Source organism: Ictidomys tridecemlineatus, chromosome 1 (genome assembly GCF_052094955.1).
Source record: "Ictidomys tridecemlineatus isolate mIctTri1 chromosome 1, mIctTri1.hap1, whole genome shotgun sequence".
NCBI lineage: Eukaryota > Metazoa > Chordata > Mammalia > Rodentia > Sciuridae > Ictidomys > Ictidomys tridecemlineatus.
In genome coordinates, this window is record NC_135477.1 from 256,181,965 (window position 1) to 256,197,222 (window position 15,258).

Sequence of the window (15,258 nt, forward strand, 5' to 3'; positions counted from 1 at the left end):
ATTTTCCCATAAATTATCCAATAAACTTCTGAACACCTGTAAAACACCTGTAAAAATACAGGATTGTCTTTGTATATATATCTAAAGAATTCCTATAGGCAGCTAAAAATTTTAAAAATTGAAGAGAGATAAACATGAACTATAACTATTGATGTTAGGAACATAATAGATACAGCACTAATTTAAACTAGGGCAGCATTTAAAGTCCTCTTCAGACTAAAATACAATGAAAGCAGCTACATTTTCTTTCTCCTTCCTGAAATGAGAACAACAAAATAAAAATTTAAAAACAAAACAAAACAGACAAAAAAAACAAACAAAACAAAACCAAAAAACAAACAAAAAACAAAAAAACAACTAGGAAAAATATTGAAAAGCAAAACATATGAAGCAGGCATTTATACATCAAGGTCAGATGGTTCAGAGAGAGCAAGCACATGAGATGAGACTCCTCAGCTTCCTGCTTGGGAAGAATTTCCAGATGATTTTGTAAGACTTGGGAACCAATTGGAGGTTGGCTGGTAGTACTGAGGAGATGGACCAAGGAGGCAGAGTTCACAGGACCAAGTGCTGAAGAGAGCCAGCCATCCAGCCAAAGAATGAACAAGATGGTTGGAGGACCCCTCCAGTATCCAGCCAGCATTGATTAACATAAGCATGTGGGGGAAATAGGAGGGCTTGGAAAAAAGAACTGTGTGGCATCTTTAGAGGGAACCGTATTTGGCTTTCACATAAGGACAGGAATAGCATGAATTTCTGATAGCCAGACCAGAAAATCTCATAATTCACAGGTCACGGAACGGAGTAACCACAAGAGTCTTACCTCAGTGTGTGGAAGAATTAGCCCTGAATGAAATATGGCACTTGTCCTGCCTTCACATTTTCAAAGTAATAGCCAAAAATGATCAAATGACTTCCAAGCAATTTAACTGTGCCCTAAGAGGAAGTCAAGAATATTCATGGAAATGCATTTGGAAATAGGTATTTCTAATCACAAGTCAAGTCCTTCAAGGAAAACACAGATGGACTCAACCACATTTTGTTTTATAAGTAGCAAAGAATAAACAAAAGCCTAGCTGAAATCAAACAGCCAGATAAATATTTACAAAATACATACATTCAAAGGGTGAAATCTGTTTTCATTTATTCATTCCCTCCTTTCAGGAGCATAAGAATTGAGAGAAAAGATGTGCAGTTTCAGATCCCAGTTTTGTTTCATCTGGATCCAATAAACATGACTGACATGGAGAATACAGATAAGACCAACAGAAGACAGCAGCTACCTTGGGCAAGCTGGTCAGATCAAGCAGAGCTAAAGGATCTACAAGAATTTTTTTTTTTTTCAAATGAAGAATTCTGCTTGGGAGATAGAACCAAAGAGAGCAGGAATCTCTTTACTTGAGGTTAAACCTATGGAAACTATAGAAGGACACCTGGACACTCTGCCTACTTGTCAGTGTGTGCTGGGAAGCAATGCTTCTCTTATTCTGGCTTCAGGGCCTTGCTAAGACTTTGAACTGTCAGAAGCATCACCTCTACCATCCCTGGAATATCATCAACATCACCCGTTGACTAAGATGGCAGGCTCCTTTGCATCAAAGAGATGTCCCACAGCTTCCAGGTTGCTAACTTCCTTTGTCTTAGCACTTAAACCTATTTATTTTGTTACATATTAGCATTTTGTTTAGAACAAATATCAAATGAAACTCTCCGTTATTCACTGCAAAAGAATTTTGTGGTTTCTTAACAAGATCAAGAAAAGTACTTTAAACTATTCAAGTAGTTCTATAAAGCATATAAAAGCATAGATAGTAATAGATGTAATTAAATTATTCACTTCTGGAAAATAATGGCATAAAAAATAACTCCCCAATATTACACATCAGAAGAAAAAGAAAAAAGGTGAAGCCTAAGACCCTAGTGAAGGTTCCTAGACCTCAAATAAGACACAGAGATACATTAGCAGAAGAATGCATACATGTAGACAAATGAAAGGTCCAGGTTGAAGGCTTCCAGTATTAATAGAATCCCAGGAATTATATATTTTCAATTCCAGGTGGTAATAGCATAATGTAGGAAAATTATATAATTTGGCTTAACTATTAATTTTTTAAATTATTAAGGTTATTATTTATTGAGATTATCCCCACAAGCATTTAATTTCATAAAACTAATGTCTTCATTAGCATGGCAGCAGGCCATCCTTTACCATAATAATTGCAACACTATTATTAATTAATTGCAACTTCCTGGGTTGATAGTGACTGAATGTTAATCTGAGAGACATGCTAGGGAACAAACCTCCTGCTGCTTCTGTGCAGTTCTGTTTCTGTTCACTGTCTTTATGGTGCTGGGGACTGAGCCCAGGAAGTTGCACAGGCTGAGCACATGCTCTAAAGGACTGGTTTTACAAGAAAGTTCTGTAGAATGGCCCACAAGTTATCATGGGTTTAGCCAGACAAGTCCATCTTCCTCTTCTGTTGGGCATGTCCCTAGCCCTATGTCTTAAAGCTTCAGGTAGAAGAAAGAAGATGAGGCAGTGCAATATGGAGCACTGTCCCCATTCTAGAGAGACTGTGTACCCCAGCATATTTGGATAGTTCCTGTAAGTGGCATTAAGATGACACAGGCTGTTAGTGAAAACAGCCCATCATCTTCCCTCTTCCGGCTGCAAAAAAATGCAACAGAGGTGAAAGAATTCTGCAGGAAATGACCTTTCCCAACATTACAATCTTTGTTTAATAAAAAATGAAAAATTCACTAAGTCTTAATGGATGACTAGTTTGAAACTGGTAATACAAAAGATTATGTAGGAACTTTGAAAATGTCTATGGATTACTATGTATTGAAAAGAAAAGCCAAAATTGTCTTTTTACTTGATAATAATGAGATACTGTATATCAACATATGGAGAAAATATGCAAAAAACAATAAATTTATTGTATTGGCAGGTTAATAATAGTGTTGTGCACTTTTTTGTCTTCTATAATGACTACTTTTTTTCCTGCATAATAAATTCTATGTACTAAATATCATTTTTTTCCAAAGTAAGATTTGTACAAGATCTTATGAAAGTCATTACATATAATATTCAGGTCCATATTTATGTAGATTAAAAAAATAATTATTTAAGGAATGTGATTTTAAAGACTGGAAATGTATAAGGAGTCCCAAGTCACAAGCAGTCCCCAAGTTCCTTTCACCAACCTCCTGAGAAGGATGGATCACACCAGCCCCTCCCTCTGGCTGAGTACAACCTTCACCTCTGGCAGCAGAGTGAGAGTATTATCAGTTCTAAGGGTTTTGTGACAGTTGCACATGATTTAGTTAGAGGCCTTTGCAGTGTAGCAGAAAAACTAGCAAAGAACTTTTGGTCGATAACAATTACCTTGCTTTTAGAAAGTGCTTTATATCTGGATAAACTGTTTATCTCACAATTTTCAGTGTAGTTAATTCCTTTGTGGCCTAATTTAGCAACTATCTGACAGCCTTTGTGGCATAATATATTTAGTAAATAACAGGAGACATTTTTTGAAAGTTGAAACCTTTCTGTATTTTTATTTTTTTTCCTAAAGGCTGACTTCGCTGCATTAGCAGAATGAAGCACGATGTTGCCATCGGCTCTAGTAGGAAAGCTATGGGATAAGAAGCAACAGCATGCACAGACGGCCTGTCTCCCAGTATGAGTCAGCACATCCAGCAGATATGTAGGAATGCAATTCCTGTTTGCTGCCCATCACAGAAGTGGCTATAATAAGGCTTATTTTTCAGATGTTTCTCAATATTTTACCGGTTATTAATGCTAAAGCATGAATTATTTACTAAGTCATATTCCACCTTGTAAGCCACATTCACCCATAAAACCAAGAGGGTTTCTGATATCTGTTGCAGACAGATTTTTTTTAACGAGGAAAGAAGGTGAAGCGTGCTCTCACCCCTGGCACGGAAAGCCTGTGAAGAAACCAGAAGGAAAGAGGGGATCCAGGACAAGTCCAGCGCCCACCCTGTCAGATGAGAACCTTCGTCGTGGACTTACGCTTGCCTGGAGCCGTCCCTGTGTGGGAACACCCCAGATCCGTGACTGGAAGAAATGGAAGCCCTGGGAAGAGTTCGGGTTCAGTCACCCATCAGTGTCTGAGGGGGATAGTTTCAAGACACTCTGTGAGTAGAAATCCTCTGATGCACAAGTCCCTAATATAAAATGGCTTAATATCTGCATATAAGCTACACAGTCCTCCTGAATACTTTAAATCCTTCCTAGATTTCTTATTATACTTACCACATTGTCTAAGTTATTAAAATAATTATCCCACATGCTTGGAGGATAATGATGTTCACTACAGATGCAAATTTTAAAAAAAAATATTTTTGTTCCATGGTTGGTTGAAGGTACAGATGCCTATCAACAGTCACAGAGGGATATTTGTACAAAGTGAGGAACCAACATCCCAGAGGAGTTTAAGGAAATGAGAGACTGAGGGACCGGGATTTCAATAAAATGCTTAGAATTAGAGAGAGATAAGCTTGAAGGATAAAGAAGTTGAATATGGCCCCAAAGAGAAGAAAGCAAAATTTAGTGAGGGTGGGGAGGGGGAAACTGAGTGGAAATACAAGCAAGTCCTCTGCATATGCAAATGGTTTAATTTCTCAGCACCATTTTGACACAGGAAATATCAGCCCCTCAGACAACTAAGAGTTAAATCCAGTGTCCACTGCTGAGGTTTGATCATTTCACACTGTGTACCTGTGTCTGACTATCACACTACCCCTCAAGTGTGTAAACATGAAAGGAGAAGAAGATGGACTGGGTGATCACCTTGCCCAAGGCCACGCAGCTGACCACTGGTCCAAACCCTGCATCTGCAAGACAACATAGCCATGAGGCTATCAGTGCCCTCCACAGTTGGCAAGATGGGCAAAGTCATGATGGGGGAGAATGAGGACAGGGAGAGGGCACAGTTGCAGGATCCTAGAGTGACTGCCATAGATGCTTAGCATCAGCCCCGATGAGGCTGGAGGACAGGAAGTAGAGAGCGGAAAGACCCAAACCTGCAGGATCAATATGGAAACCCCACGACAGTCTGGGGAGCTGCTATTGCTCATGCTGTCCTCCTCTATCCATAGTGCCCTCTCATTCTTATGCAGGGAGAACTCAGCAGCATGCCTGGCAATGTCAGCCCAGGAAAATGCAGACACAATAGAGGGACAGGGTGGAGTGAGAGAATGTGGGTCCTGGGGCGGGCAATTGAGATTAATGATGAGACAAAACTGGGATAACATGCCTGGTTAAGTACCTTCCCCTCAGCTCATCAAGTGAGTTAGGATCATCAAGATGAGCCGAGTGTCCCATTAACTCTGTTTTTTATTAGAAAATTCCTTTCCCAGCAGTGAAACAGAATTACTGTTCTGACCATTATTCTGCACAGATCATTTATTTATTTACCCCAGATGACACTATCTTGGGGTGGAACTCCAAGTTAATAGGGCATTCTAAGCAAAATCTTTCCAGCAAAGTCAAAGTGTGAAAGGGATTTTATATCCAAACTTGATTTGGAATCCGTGCTCTCAGTTTCTCATAGATAATTGCACCCCAGATCACAAATTTGATTCCACTCAGTGAGCTCATGTGGCTCCTGTTAGATTGATGGGCATTTGGTCTTCCAATATGAATCAGGGGTGTTTGAACTCCATCTTGCTTCTTGCTTGCTGTCGAACTCTGTCTGTATTTATTAGCTTCCCAAGATGTTGCTCACTTGGAAAGTGACCTTCCTGCTTCTATAGAGGTGAAGCATGCATTTGCCAGATAGGAGGGCTTTGCAGGAAAGAAGAGTAGACACTGCTCCCCTGACACTAGGCTGGCTTCCTGATGACCCTGATTTCCTGGGACTAGACATTTCATCAGGGTGAACAGTGAAATCCCCAACAGTGAAATCCCCATCCTCACCTTCCCATGAAATGCTGATAGCGCCCCAGAACTTCCCCTTGCTGAAAGCTCATCTTCATCTCACATATACTCCCTGTGCATTTTTTTTCAGAGTTGCTTTTAATGAGTTGTAGAAACATATCTGATAAGGGAAGTTTAAAGTGCCAATATGACACCAGAAAGGCTCAGCGTTCGTGAGCAAGGTCACAATGGTCTGGACTTTATTTAACCTAGCCAAGACCCATCAATCAATGTCCCTTTTGAGCTCCAATTGATAGTTTAAAATTACTCTTATTGAACAGGTGGTGTCCAGTGACTGACTTCTTGTTTCTAGGGTCTTATCTAAAATGCACCTGTATTTAGATGCATCATGTTATGAGACTGTCCTAATTGTGAAAATAACAGCCTTATCTTGAGATGGAAAAATAGTAAAAAAAAAATATCAATGAGAAAAATAGGGTGAAATGGGGTCTACATTCCGGCTTTTGTTGAGTTCTTTTGACCTTTCTTGTCCAATTCTGCAGTGTCAGCCGGCTTCCAGTGTGCCCACCCCACTTCACAGGAAGCTTTCCTGGCAGACAGGAGGTTCCTGCACTGGACACACAGCTCATGTGGTTTCTGCTGGATATAGACATCAAGAGTGCCAAAACACATTGGGCTATCATGTACTTTTCAAAGTTAGTCATTAGCAACATGTCACATTTATGGGTAATTTTATCAATACATACAAGTAAAAGAAATTAACATGAATGAACTTGAATCTCCACTCAGCACTGGTAGTAAATGTTAGTTCTCATTTCAAAAGGTAGAGGCTTTTATATCCTTTTATAAAAGGACAATACAGTATATTGCCCTGTGGCCCCTTTACTAGAACTAAGGAGGGTATACAGGCATGTGGCATCTTTTAGGAGCGCTATGCAAATATCAAGGATATCATACTATCAAGCTGTTACTTAGACAATTCCATGGTATTTGAGCATGGATTCACCTGACATGGGGTGCAGGAGTTCAACTATCACTGGATCATTCATTAGTGCCCCGTGTGTGCTGGGGCAGAAGTCTAAGCATAGGACCATGCTTCTCGTCATGAAAAAGAGTCAAGAGTTAGAGAATCTTACGATCAGTAAGAGAAAGGAAAAGATTTAGGTTGCAGAAAAGTCCTAGTTGAAGACATTTTGGTAGAGTTTTTAAAAAGTAATAAACAGATTGAAAGCAGGGGAGCATTGACCTTGTACATAACATACCTCTAAATGTACTAAACATGGACATATGGTGATACTTCTATACAAACCAAAATAAAAATTAAAAAAGACAAATGTGAACTTACAAACTGTAAACTAATTATAGATCCCTGATGCTGTTTATCATCCAGCATGTGATCAACAGTATGACAAGGAATTACATATGCTTAAAATGAGATGTCATGACAATCTTTGGTGTGTAATTGAGCTGTTAACGTAACACCAGCTCTTACGAAGTTTAAAAGGAAAGTAAGCAGCTTTGAATCTATAGGACCATCAGTCCTTCCAGAAATTGATATTGGGTTTCGATTTTATTACATTCAAAAATTATCTATATATATTTGTATTATATATACTTATCAGCTCCAACTGTGCCTCTACCAAACGGGGCCTCTTGAGGATAGAGGGGTCTCTGACACCGCTGTCTTCTTTGCTCCTATTACCAACCCATGGGACAGGAACACTTCCATTGCTTATTTCAGAGGAGTCTGTCTCACACTAGGCTCAGGAGAAATCTGGTTGACAAGTGGAGCTTCCCTTTGGATTATGCATCCTTTCTCCAAATCCTAATGGATTCTATAAGTGCTTGCAGAGCTGTCATTATGACACCTCAAGCCATTGGGACCAAGATCTTATCTGCTTTTGAGTCACATTTGACTAGAGGATTGTTCTATGGCTGCCTATGTATCACCCAGTTTTGTGCTTTGCCAGAGGCTGGAGGGCCACAGCAGCCCAGCCCTTCTTCACATACCTTCCATGTGGCTTTCAGGGTGTGAGGACAGAGTGGAGTAGCTGCAGTTGATGTTGAATGTGGCCCCCAAGCATAAATAATCTGTTGTCATGCCATAAAAAGAAAAAGCTTGTTGACAGATGACCTTGAGTAAAATCACATCATGACAGTGCCATCTATTACTGCCACCACCTTTGCAAGAGAAGGGGATGAGGGAGAGTTCCTATTCTTTGTATCTTTCTTGATATATGCCACATACTATGATGCCAATAGTTTCCTGATTTATTTCCGCTCACATATGCAGATAATTTTGAGTTAATTGATTCCTGAGTCATAGAAAGGTGCTGCAGGCCTCAGATAAAGCATTAATCTCCAGGATATAGAAAGAACTTGAAAACTTTAACACTAAAAAAGCCAAATAACCCAATCAATAAATGAACAAAGAACCTGAACAGACATTTCACAGAAAAAGAAATATAAATATATGAAAAAAATGTTCAACATCTGTAGCAATTAAAGACATGCAAATTAAAACTACACTGAGATTTTATCTCACTCCAATCAGAATGGAAATCAAGAATGCAAGCAACAATGAAGGTTGACAAGGATGTGGGGAAAAAATATACTCATACCTTGCTGGTGGGACTGCAAATTGGTGCAAATATTATGAAAAGTGGCATGGAGATTCCTCAGAAAACTTGGAATGGAACCACCATCTGAGCCAACTATCCCACTCTTCAGTCTATACCTAAAGGATTTAAAATCAGCATACTGTCATGATGTAGCCACATACATGTTTATAGTAGCTCAATGTCACAATAACTGAGCTATGAAACCAACCCAGGTGCCCTTCAACAGGTGAATGGATAAAGAAAAGGTGGTATAAATTCACAGTGGGATATTACTCGCCTTAAAGAAGAATGAAATCATAGCATTTGTCTATAAATGGATGGAACTGGACACTGTCATGCTAAGTGAAATAAGCCAATTCAAAAGAACCAAAGGCCAAATATTCTTTCTGATACACAGGTGCTAACTGATAATAACCTGGGGGAGATGGAAGAAGAGAAGTTTACTGGATTAGACAAAGGGGAATGAAAAGGAGGGAGGAGGGATGGGAATAGTAAAGACAGTAGAATGAATTGGACATAACTTTACTATGTTCTGAAATGAACACACAACCAGGGTAACTCTACCACCTGCACAACCACAAGAATGGGGAGTTATACACCATGGATTTATAATATAGAGAACAGATATATAAAGAACAGATACAAAATTTAAAAAAAATAAAAAGAAAGAAATGAACCGCAGGACCAGCGGCTTCATAGAGTAAAGCTGCAAACTGTGAGATGGTCAGGACATGAGGTGGTCAGGGCATGAGGTGGTCAGGGCATGAGATTGTCAGAACACGAGGTGGTCAGAACATGAGGTGTTCAGGGCATGAGGTGGTCAGGACATGAGGTGGTCAGGGCATGAGATGGTCAGGGCATGAAGCGGTCAGGACATGAGATGGTCAGGATATGAGGTGGTCAGAACATGAGGTGGTCAGGACATGAGGTGGTCAGGGCATGAGGTGGTCAGGGCATGAGTTGGGACAGAACTGACACGATGAGGACCAGAGTAAGAAAGTGAGTTAAGGAAAAACACAGAAAATCAAAATATGCCAATATTTTAAAGCTTCTAATTTACTTATGTCAAATACCTTCAAGAGTTATAAATTTTTATTTAGATTGTTTCAGAACAGTGAACATCAGATTATTTCCCACATTTAACAACAGCATATAAACTAATATCATAAAAATTGTGATTAAAATTAATGATTATTTTAAAAATAGTTTTTGCTCTTTTAACAATCATGACCATCACCCATTCTTTAAGATTCACAATATATTTGAAAGGTGTGCTATAAATTTATTTCATTTAATAACCTTAATATGGTTTGCATTTAATAAAGTTAACAGTGATCTGATAGTGCAGGAGTCACCAAGTTTTACTTTGAGGGTGTTTAATTAACTTTAAAGATAATTTTATATAAAGAAGAATAAGAAGTTCAATATGGTGGTGTGAGCATCTGTAACTCCAGCTGCTTGGGAGGCTGAGGCAGGAAGATTGCAAGTTCAAGGCCAGCTCAGCAATTGACCAAGATTCTTTCTCAAAATAAAATTTAAAAAGAGCTGTAATGCATTCCACAATTGTCATGTATTTAATAAATAAATAAATAAAAGGACAGGAGACATACCTCAGTGATACAGCCCCCCTGGGTTCAGTCTCATGTACAATTTGCAAATCTGTCTCATTTCCTCTCATGCACCTCCCCCAGTTGCACTGTAAGGGTTCAGTTTGGGTATGGAGGGGTAGTTCTTCTGGTGCTATATCTCCGTCAAGTGCTACCCTTACTTACCCATTCATCATAATCTTATTGTTTTCTGCCTGTAATTGGTTCCAAGCAATTTATCATTTTAAGCCATTTATCACCACAGCAACTTGTTTTATTCTAATTACCATATCTACTATGGTACAACTTTGGAAATAGTAATTTATTATATGAATCCTAGAAAAACACAAGAAATCATAAGAAGAAAAAGTTCAGGTTTAGATGAAGATGTACCATTTGGGCAGTTCATATATGGACTTCTGTCTAATTCTCCAATGGAAGGAAGAGTAAGGTATATTAGGACCCAAATAAATAAGTAATGCAGCCACATCAATGTTTATAGCAGCTCAATTCACAATAACTAAACTATGGAAGCAACCTATAAGTCCTTCAATAGAAATAGATAAATAAACTGTGGTTTATATACACAATGGAATTTTATTCAGCATTAAAAGAGAATAAAATGGCATTTGCAGGTAAATGGATGGAGTTGGAGAATATCATGCTAAGCTAAGTAAGCCAGTCCCCCCAAACCAAAGGCTGAATGTTCTCTCTGATAAGTGGATGCTGATCCATATGGGGGGGGCATGGAAAAAATGGAGGAACTTTGATTGGGCAAAAGGGAGAGATGGGGGGTGGTGGGGGAACGGGGGTAGGAAAGATGGTGGAATGAGATGGACATCATTACCCTAGGTACAGGTATGACTGGACATATGATAGGACGCTACATCATGTACAACCAGAGAAATGAAAAGTTGTGCTGCAATTGTGTACGATTGATCAAAATGCATTCTGCTGTCATATATGCCTATTAGAATAGGTTAGTTAATAAAAATATGTTCATGTTTTGCCATGTATTTATTAATTTTTCTTAATGTCAATAGTATCTTAAAATTTATCTTAAAAAGTTTGAAATGAATCCAAGCTATCCACAGAAGCTACTGCATGTGTTTATTATCTTTAAACATCTTTTCTATAATTCTTTTATATTCCATATCTCTCAGAATTTTTGGTACATAGGTTAAAAAAATAAAGGTCATTTTTGTTTTCCTTTAATAAAACAGAATTTCTAGTTAGCAAGTATACATGACGATTAATTTTTTTCCTCTCTTTTTAAATATCATTCTCTTTGGCTTTCATATGTAGACAGATTCCTCTCATATATTCTCTCATATATTTGTTCTAATTTTTTTCCTCTCATATATTCTGTTTTAATTTTATACAAATTTTGCAGTGCTGATAAAACAAGCTAAGTTTATTTTGAAGTATTCCTTAAATATTATCAAAATAATTTAACGGAACCTGTGAGTGTTGCTCATATTTGGAGACAAGAGTAGGTTTATTACAATCTCAAAGTAATGGGATGATCATTTCATACCCAGAGTGAAAGTTAACCTGGTGGCCTGGCGTAAGACCCAGCTGTTCCACGCTGTCATCCTAGGTGCTCAGGAGAACGCTGGCGTTGCTCAGCCGTCCTTGGTGAGCCTGGGGTCTTCTGCCTGCCATCTCCACGATAGTGTGTGGAGGAGGGACCACAGCCCCTTCCTTTAGCTGAGTCACTGCATCAACTCGAAAAACATCAGAATGGAAGGAAGCTCTGTAGAAGGGAAGAAATGGGGCCCTTCCATGGAGCGGGCTGAGCCCTGGATCCACACCTGTGTGGGATTCCCGAGGCTTGGCCATTTACCTATTGAAGTACTTATAGGTTGTTTCCATAGTTTAGCTATTGTGAATTGAGCTGCTATAAACATGGATGTGGCTGTGCCCCTTATTTATTTGGGTCCTGTCTATCTGGCAGGCAGGGACAAGGCCTGGCCTCCTGGAGCTGCAGGCTAGGACTCAGGCCGCTCTGGCTATCATGGCATACATGTGTTTGCAGCCCAGCTGCATTTCCAGGTGTCTCTGTGCACAGAGGTACTCTCAGACACCTCTCTGAGCCTCCTATTGGGGAAGGAGGAGAACTTGGAGGATGCCTCTTCTTTTCTTGAGCAGCACATGAACCATTTTCAGCCCACGTCCTTCTTCCTCAGCCTCTTCCGGATCTTGGGATCCATAAAACTTTGGGGGTCTTTTGTTTGGGGCTCCCTCAAAAGTAGAGTCAGTCCACACTCCCCAATAGGCCTGATTCACTGCCTCAGTCCTTCTTGGGGGGAAAATGGAACATGGGGCCCAGCACATTCCCTGGTTTTAGACTCTGGCTTTACCACTGTGGCCCCTGGGGGAGCCTGGCTGTCCTATCTGGAAGCTACCATTGCATCAAAGAGATTTCTCACCATAACAGAGAAAAAGAAAACCCAGAACAGTTGTTTTCAGTCTGTTCAAAACAAGATTTGATTCCTAGGTTTCAAAAGTTTGAGGAAAAATTTACAAGGAAAAAAAATGGAGATGAGAAAATAGACTAAAAATATGGTAAAGAGGAAACTGATTGCAGTAGAGTCATAACTGATTAAGTTTCTAGAGAGAAACAAGAGAAGAAAGATTTATCAAGGGTAGGCAAGGACTTATAGATGTGATACCACAAGCACGATTCATAAGATAACTTTGATAAAATCTTTTGGGAGAAAATATTAATAAATATTTATAATATCTAAAAAAAGAAAAAAAAACTACCTCATAGTCAATACAAAGAAAGTCAAGTTAAAAATGTGTAGAAGATTCAAGAAGACTAAAAACCAATAACTTAATGAAAATGTTATTAGACATTAGGGAAATACAAATTAAAAGTACAGCAGTATCACTGCAGACACTGTTACTAGTTAGATCTGGAAAGTTCCCTAATTGCTCCCCAGTGCAGCAAAGTCTAGAGGTGGGGCTTTTGGAAAGTGACTGGATGATGAGAGTTGTTACCACATCAGTGGATTAATCCATTTATCAGTGGATTAATCCATTGATAGATCAATAATTTGAATGCACCATTGGGATGTGGTGGAAACTAAGCGGTGGGACTCTCGTGGAGGGAGTCAGTAACTGGGAGCACATCCTTGAGGGCTTCTCTGGCCCCAGGTTGCTTCCTTACATTCTCCCCCCCTCTCTCTTTGCTTCCTGGGTTGGTTCCATGCGTGAGCGGCTTTCCTTCACCACAGCCTTCTGCCACGAAGTTCTGCCCCACCTCAGGCCCAAGTCTCTGGCGCTGGACAACCATGGGCTGAAAAAACATGAAGCTGTGAGCCAAGATAAATCTTCCCTCCTTTACATTGCTTTTCTTTGGTATTTTAGTCACAACATAGAAAGCTGAATAGCAGATAATGCACCATAATGACAAACAACAGTGTCAAGAATCGACCAGAAAAAAAAAAAATACTTGAGTCTGTCTTACTTTGCTCATGGTAAATGCAAAGTGGCACTGGGAAAACAGTCTGTCACCTTCTCAAAACATTAAACGTACACGTACGTGGGGACTCATCCATTCCATCTGTCATCCGTGCAGGAGACATGAAAACTTGTGTCCACACAAAATCTTTTTCTCTTTGGTGCACACCCTCTCCCACTGAGCCACAACCGCGGCCCCACACAAGGTCTTTCACAGAATCACAACAGTGATTTTTATAACCACCAACGAGGCCCTGCATTAGTGAAGAGATGAACAATATAGAGCATATCCTCATATAGAAACACTACTCATAAAACGGAATGAGTGGCTGATAATACATGTAACTATTAAAGAGATTATGCTAAACAAGAGAAGATAGACTCAAAGGTGGAATATTTTATTTTCACATTTGTATGGAATTCATAGGAAAGGCACAATTATAGAGACAGACATAAGGTTCAGGTTGCCTGGGGCAGGGTTAGAAGGGTGGGTTGACTGCAAGCCGACCTGGAGAGTCATTTGGGGTTGAAGGAACTGTTCTGAGAGTGCACTGTGGTGCAGACAGCCAGGCGTTCTCATTGTGTAAACGTCAAGCTCCGGGGGTGGAGTTCTGGTTCATGAGTTAGAACTCAGTGGAGTGGCACCACATCACATCCCGGACGGTTTGATCTATTAATGTCCTGTAGTCCTCTCCTGCTCACCGTGGTCCTCAGCATGCTGCTGCCTGGGGGAAGGACCTCAGCGTCATCCTCACCCTCCTGCTCAACTGATGCCATTTTTGTCCTCCGTTGACTCCTTCAGTTAAGGTTTTCATGCTTGTTTTTTGTGTAGGGGTCTGTCCTAGGCTCTGAGAATGTGGCCCCAGACCAGCAAGACATTGTCACTGCCCTTCAGGCACTAACATGCTGGTAGGGAAGATAGAAAAATTACATCTTAATAAGTACATTATAATATGTTATTGGGTGGAGAAACGTGCCCATCTGCACATCTGGCACAGCATTCTAGCCGGTAGGATGCACTAAAACTCACAGTAAAATGCCCAAGAAGGCAAGTTCTGAGGTCAGAAAATGCATCAATAGCCCCCTGTACTAGCCCCTGAGTTCAAGCCCTGGAGCTGTGAAAGAAAAACTCAAACCAAATCCCAGTAGCCCCCACCAGCCTGTTCTCTTTCAGCCACATCATCCAATGTGCTCAGGCTCAGGGTCTATTTTCAGGGCACTTAGTGATGAAATGACTGTCACCTGATCTTTTGGATGGTTTCAGTTCAGAGTGCATTCAATTACCCTATGTTTCACTCTTTTTTCTTTTGAAATTTTCATGACTGTACATAATAACAAGATAGTGTATTTTCCTTTAATATCACAAAAATAATCTGCATCTTACCAACTAAGTTTGTTGGTTCTTGCTTATTGTCTAAGAGCAGAATAACATGGTGTATAAAAGTCAATGTCTTTATAGGATCTCTATAGTGAGGACACAGTCTGGTAAATCATCATCTTCTTAATGAGTTTATTAAGAATTATAATCATTCATTCATTTGAGTATCATTATTAGTGGGAATGAGTAGACTGAATAACCCTGAATTCCCATCCTGTAAATTCTCTACAACAAAGATATTTGCTCAAGACTTCCCTGAATTTATATGGTAATATAGGTTGATACCTTGAGGCTAGATTC